This window comes from Rhinoderma darwinii, chromosome 3 (assembly GCF_050947455.1).
Source record: "Rhinoderma darwinii isolate aRhiDar2 chromosome 3, aRhiDar2.hap1, whole genome shotgun sequence".
NCBI classification, from domain to species: Eukaryota; Metazoa; Chordata; class Amphibia; order Anura; family Rhinodermatidae; genus Rhinoderma; species Rhinoderma darwinii.
The window spans coordinates 340,534,125-340,541,658 of record NC_134689.1 but is presented as its reverse complement, the minus strand read 5'-3'; positions in this window follow the sequence as shown (position 1 = coordinate 340,541,658).

Below are 7,534 nucleotides of genomic sequence, written 5' to 3'. Positions count from 1 at the left end.
GCATATGTCCAGGGCAGACCTGGGGGCTTTTATCAAGCCCCCGGCTGCCATGACACCCCATCGGAGAAAAATAACAGAGGAAAAAGGAAATGGGAGGAAACCTCCAGCTCACCAATCTAACACTCCTGTGTTTGTAGTCGCCCGGATCAGCCGCGACGGCACACGGCAGCAATTGAAGAAAAAACCAGAGGAGATCCAGCGATTGAAATATCAATAGGAAAGACTAGGTTTCCACTTTATTAAGGTACAAGCTAGGTGCTTGAAAAAAACACCAGGAGGAAAAGACAAGGTGGTGATATGCGGCAATAGATAGCCTACACGTTTCAGGCACTGGCTGTGCCCTTAATCATGGCTAAGTCGAGGACTTATATGAGGACGATTTTTTTTCCTCCAGACTGCCGGTACTACGATGGGTGCGAAATTCGCACCTAGTTACCAAATTCTGTACCTGATGGTCTGGGAGGAGAATTTCGTCCATTCCCAGAATAATCCCTTTTTGTCACATCTAAAAAGGTACAAAAGATATATTGATGATATTTTTACAAAATGTACAAAAGATATATTGATGATATTTTTATTCTTTGGAAAAGGGAGATTTCGTTGTTGCAGGGATTTATGGGGCACATTATTCAGAACAATTATAACCTTAAATTTACTGCGGCATACAGTAAAATTAAGTTCCAATTTTTGCATTTAGAATTTTTTTTTCAAAGAGCCACAAAACCCACAGATTGTAATAGCTATATTGAGTTTGGCTGCTGTCATCATAGCCCGTGGGTGGAAAATATCCCCAAGGGCCTATTCAAGCGGATTAAAATGAATTGCATAAATCATAAAGATTTTATTACACAGCCTAACAATGTTTTCTGGTAAGTAATTGTAAAAGAAAAATGGTTGAAAATGCACTTTTAGAGGTTTTGAATGAGGGTGATAGCACTAAGTATTCTTCTATTGACATTAATACTACTAAGGGTAATGGTAATATAATTAAAATACCCTTCGTCACAAACTATAATATTAACTTACAAAAAATAAAAAATGCAATAAGTAAAAATTGGCACATTTTTACACACAACCCTATAATACAGTCTAGGATTCCAAAATTCCCACACGTAATTTATCGGAGAGCGAATCTATAAAAGATCTCGTGACCACTAGTTAATCTGGTATTTTTTTTTCCCTGTCTGATATGCAAAGTATGTAAAGGGGTGAGTCACCAAAGGAATACAGGTATATTTATTCGTTCTTAGACCAAGCCAATCAATAGTCCTATTGCATTAGGGATGTTATCACATGCAATAGTAAGGGGGTAGTTTATCTACTAAAATGTCCATGAAACCTTCTATATGTAGGTGGGACAGGTAGGATATTAAAAAAGAGGATCGCTGAACATTGTAGTAACATAAGAAAGGGCAAACCTGTTTCGGCACACTATAAGGGGGTTCATAATTGTAATTCGAAAGGTTCTAGTTTTTATACGGTTGAATGAAGAGAAAGAAGGCTGGCACTGCCCTAATTCAGGCACAATATAGTCTCTGCGTAAAGATCCCTGTTTGCAATTACATGTGGAATGCAGCTGTCAACTTGTTGCCCACGGGGTGCTCATCGATAGAAAACAAAAAAACAGTTGGTCGTAGGCTTTTCCACATCAGACAGACCGAGATCATTTTCAATAAATCCTTTTATTGCAACATACGGTGAGCGCCTCGTGCTTTCTACCTTTTACATTCTAGTTTTTATGCCATTGAATTAGTGAAAAACAGTTGGAGAGGAAAAGATTACATCAAACAAATTAGTCAGAGGGAGGGTTTTGGATCTATCAATTGAACACAATAAAACCCAAAGGGTTGAATTGTGATTTCAAATTAAAATATTTTTTTAAATAAAGTTGCAAATATCTTGCTCTCCAGATTTGGAGTATTATTTCTTCCTAGTCTATGTGCTTGAATTGCTCTTGGGGATAAATATATCTATCTTCTTTGTGATATATATTACATGTCATATGTTTTTCTACCTTCTCATTGATAAATTGTTTAGTTTTGAATTTCATTCAGTGGATCCATATTAATTTGCAGGACACTTGTGTACAAGTGTGGGTTAGACTTTTGTCTATTATGTGATTATATATATAAACAGGGTTGGTCACCTTTTTCTATTTGCAGTCTGTCTCTTGATGCCATCCGGGTTTGGGGGCTTGTTCTCTTTCAGTGGTGACTGTGTATACTGTTTCGAGCTGGTCAACATTCCATCATACTATTTGTGTTGCAATACCTTCCAGTGTGGACTTTCTGTCCTATCCGGAGACATATCGGCCCCTTTTTTGCTATGGTTGTATGGAGTTTTGTCTGCTCCTAGTATAAATGAGAGGATGTATTAGTTTCTTATTGGTAATTTTTAGTCATGTGATCGGCTCTGTATTTATCATTCTTGTTTTATGAATGGGTTTACAATATGACTTTCCCATTGGTAAGATCACACCATGAGACCATTTTCTTAATCAAGTAGTTTGTAGGTCCTTTTTGACATTTGATTACGCATATTGTCATCTTGTATTATTTGTGGATAAATTGTACGTTTTGTTAGGCATAATTATATTTATATATATTTGAAATGTATGCACATTTATTTTGGTGGTAATTTGAAATCTCTGACAACAATATTTTTAATATGTAATTAATTTTTATTTGTATATATTTTAGATAATTTTGCATTTTTTATATGTTTGTTTAAACTCATTTATATTTATATTATTTTTATAAAATCAGCAATGGAATTTACATTTGTATATATGGCGCCAATTTCAAACTGTTTAAAAGGCACCTGTGATACACACCATGTATGCACCGGAAGTAGCCAATACAGCAAAACGCAGGGTCGGGCAAAGTCTTGGCATGCCACATTTTCTATAGGCTGTATTTATACTTCTTTTTGTGGGTACAAATAAATCCGGAAATTATTTACGTTTTGCTGGTGGTGCTATTATATTGTCAATTTTCCTGTAGTAGACTATTTATCTTGAAGATCTCGAAGAGCCCGGGACGGCAGTACAACTACAAAGCTCAATTAATGTAACATCCAGTTAACTAACATCTATTCAGCCTGCACATCGTATCATTACCTTTGCTCAAGGTGGAGAAAAGAGAGGGAATATACTCTCAGAACGTTGAACTTGTGTCTGTGGACTCATTTGGTTGTCACAGCAACTAAGTATATGTTTTATTTGCAATTTGTCATTTAAAACGCAAGGTGCACGGCGTAAAGAAAATGAAAAAAAAAAAACAACAACGGCGTTATTGCTATTTTCTGCATTGTCCCCCCACCCCCCAGAAAATAAAGTTAATTAATAAATCCCTAAATAAAAACGAAATTTTGTCCTGCAAAAAACAAGCCCATGTGTGGCAACATCGATTGAAAGAAAAAAAAAGTTATGGCTCTTGGAATACTGGAATAAATTAAAGTTGTTTTTATTGTACAAAAGTAGTAAAACATATAAAAATCTTTACATATGTGGGATCGTAGTAATCGTACCAACCCATAGAACTAAAGTAACATGTTATTTAAGCAGAACGGTGAATGGTATAAATTTTAAACGCATAAAACAATGGCAGAATTGCTGTTTTTTTTTTTCAATTCCACCCCAAAAAAAGTTAATAAAAGTTAAACAAAAATTATATTCACCCCAAAATGGTGTCATAGAAAAATACAACTCATCCCACAAAAAACAAGAGTTATAGATCTCTGAATGCGATGATTGAAAAAGAAAAAAAAAAATGCTTGGTCACTAAGGAGTTAAGGTGAGTAAGGAGTACTTAATAGCTGAGATTCTGTGCTGTGTCCTAAAGTAATGGTTGGGATTCATAACACACAGAGGGATAAAATGATAATTATACACCACTCTCCTAACTTAGGAAGTCTGTTTCTACATTTTACCGAATTGTAAATTCAGAGCAGATTCGACCTTCTACCAGAGAGAGGATTTGATATGTCATGCTCAAAAGAGCTCTGAACCCGGTTCCCCCTAACGGTTTAGATATGCCACTGTCATCATGTTGCCAGATAGGATGTGAACGTGGTGACCTTCCTTATGGATAATCTTGTATAATCTATCAGACTGTTTCCTAGGGAAACAACTCTTCCAGATTTTCTGTGAAAAAAACCAAACATTTCTGTGCCCTCTAGTCCACTAGGATCCCTAAAAATGACTGGCAAGTCAAAGGCACCAAGCTTAAATTTTCCAGGTTCAGCTGCTATGCTAGTGACTTCAGGAGTCATCTAGGTACCATATGAAGAGTATATCTCTTTCTCTGACCTTGGCTGTCGCTTCCACCATAATCTTTGTGAAAATATGTGGAGTCATTGAAATTCCTAATGGTAGGGCCTGGAACTGAAAATGTGTTAAATGACACTGCCAGACTCTGTAAATACACAAACCTCTGACAAGGGGAATAGTAACACCTAGTTGCGAATTTATTAATAAGTGTCTATGAGGAATAACAGAGTAACATCACAATCTAAGAAAAGATGTACCAGAGTTGTTCTTAACCCCTTCTTGATGTATGACATATACTTAGGTTATAGCTGGGTATGGGAAGTAAAGAGCGGACTCATAAACCCGCTCGAATGTTACAGCCGACACTTCACTGTAATGAGTGGGATTGCACTCGAGCACATAGGCCCCAGGTCTGCCATCTTTGTACTCCTATTAGCTCTGCCTCCTGTAGGGCTTAATAGGTGCCTGTCAGAATAATATTGCCTGTCAGAATAATATTGCAGTATATAGTGATAGCAATAAAACAATCGCTGGTTCAAGTCCCTAGGTAGGGGGAGTAGTAAAAAAAAAAAGTTCATAAATCGGCCGGCACCCGGCTGCATTAGGAATACATTTTTTTTTTTTAAGGGTAAATAGGGTATATGCACACATATTTTATCACACTGCAAAAGTAACTAGAATTACAAGCAAGTACAAAATATTTTGCATTCATTTTTTCTACTAAGCAAAAAATTATCAAGTAATACATTTCTGCTTAATGCTTTTATGTATTTATGGTTCAATCTTTTTATTAAAGTTTTTCATATATAACAAGCATGACATTAAACTTATTAATTCCATAAGCATAGTATTGCATATTTTTGTCATATATAAATTCAAAAATATATCAAAACAGAAGCATTGAAAAACACATAAAATAACACATATACATACATTTCTTCCACAAAGTTGACGTTAAGATGTCTAGTTTAGCTTATATTTGTGTTCATTTTGCATATATATTTTTAACATTCTTGTCTCAGGTTGATTTCAGTCATCTCCTCTTTCTCAATACTATTTGGTCCTCCCAAGCTGAGCCTCCCAAAACACTTCACTTGAGGTTGTTAGATCTTATAGTTGGAGTTAAGTCTCCATACCTCCCATACCTTCGAAAAGGATTGGGGAACCGGTGAACCACATGCCACTATCTTCTCATATAAATATGTATTATTTATTTCCAATATTACTTCTTCAATTGAAGGAACGAAACTGGATTTCCAGTATCTGGACAGAATAATTTTAGCTATAACTAATATTTTGCAAATCAGAGCTCTGAATCTCGGAGGGATAACCCAAAGCTCCATGAATAGCAAGACCAACTGAGGCGATCCTATGACAGTTGTCCCTATAATATTAGACACTAGATTAAATATCAATCCCCAGTACCCTACAATACCTGGACATGCCCACAAAGTATGCAATAAAGTACCCTTTTGACCACACCCCCTCCAACACAGGTTTGAGGATGTTGGATACATTTTACTTAACCGTTCTGGAGTATAGTACCATCTTAATATTGTTTTCATTGCTGATTCATAATGTGAGCTGCAGTTTAGAGATTTGTTAATCCAGTTTAACGCCTTAGCCCACTCCTCATTATCAAAGGTAATACCTAAATCTCGTTCCCATTCCCGATACGGGTATGTCTTAACAAACGTATTTTTTCCCTCGATAAGAGAATATATATGTTTTTAACCCTTTTTTTCGCTGTGTGAATATCTTAAAGATAGATGTATTACCCCTGGTCTCCTCCTGACTTTGAGTTGTCATGAAGTGTTTAATTTGTATATATTTATATCTATCTGTCTCTGTAAGGGCATATGTACCAGATAATCTTTCGAAAGGCAAAATTTGGGAATTTACACATATTTTGGAGATGTCCGAGATACCCTTTTGGATCCATGTTGTCATATTTAAATTTGGAATCGCCACTTCCAATAATTCCGTGGGGTATGAATATCTATCTAAAACAGTATTTGGTACTGAAAGCTCGTGAAATTTTGACCAAATATGTAGGGAGGTTTTAATCAATGGAGTTGCTTTTGAAGAAATGGGCATCTTCCAGTATGCTGCCATCATCATCAGTTTCAAGTTAAACGGTTGAACTCCGTGGTTTTCAATTTGTACCCAATGTTTGTGTGTGTCTAGTCGCCACCATGATACCAGCGGAGAAATTAGAGAAGCTATATAGTAGTGGTATATGTCTGGTATGACAACCCCTCCCGATTTCCTGTCTTTTGTTAATAATGTGTATGAAGTCCTAGGTTTACCCCCAGCCCAGATGAATTTTTAGATAATCTTTTGTATAGAAACAAAAAATGACTTAGGGATTGAGATAGGGAGGGTGTGGAAGAGGTATAGAAGCTTAGGAAGTAGCATCATTTTAAATGCTGCTATCCGTCCTGTCCATGAAATCTCAAATTTGGTAATTCTCTGAGTCTCAAGTTGAATATTGTTTAACATTGGTATATAATTGCGTTTATAAAGATCCTTATAAGATGAGGTCAATACTACCCCTAAATAATCTATACCATCTGCTTGCCAGTCAAAAGAGAATCGACTTTTCATAAATGAAAGCGAATGTCCAGAAATATTTATGGGGAGAACTTGTGACTTGGAGGTATTCAATTTGTAGTGTGAGATGTACCCAAATTTTGTGATGATTTCTACTGCCGCTTCAAGAGATTCCTCCGGGTCTGATAGTGTGAGGATCATCTGCGTATAATGAAACGGTATGCTCCCGGTCTCCTATTTTTACCCCTTTAACCAACGGATCTTCTCTTAGTGCCTGTGCCAGTGGCTCTATTGATAAGACAAATATTAGGGGGGAAAGCGGACATCCCTGCCTGGTCCCATTAGAAATAGAGAACGCGTCGGATAAAGCTCCATTTGTAAAAACCCTTGCTGATGGGGCCGAGTATAATGCCATAATGGCTGTCAATATGTTCCCACTGAAACCCATTTGTTTAAGAACCGAGAACGCATATATCCAGTTAATGCGGTCGAATGCTTTTTCAGCGTCTAATGAGACCAGCACTGAGGGTATGCCCCCCGTCTCCAAATAATGTAATATGTTGAGAATACGTCTGGTATTGTCCGGGGCTTGTCTGTTTTTAACAAATCCAACCTGGTCAGGATTCACCAGATTAGGTATCAGAGGAGCCAATCGAACAGCCAACAATTTAGCATAAATTTTCAGATCCGAATTGAGTAGTGATATAGGTC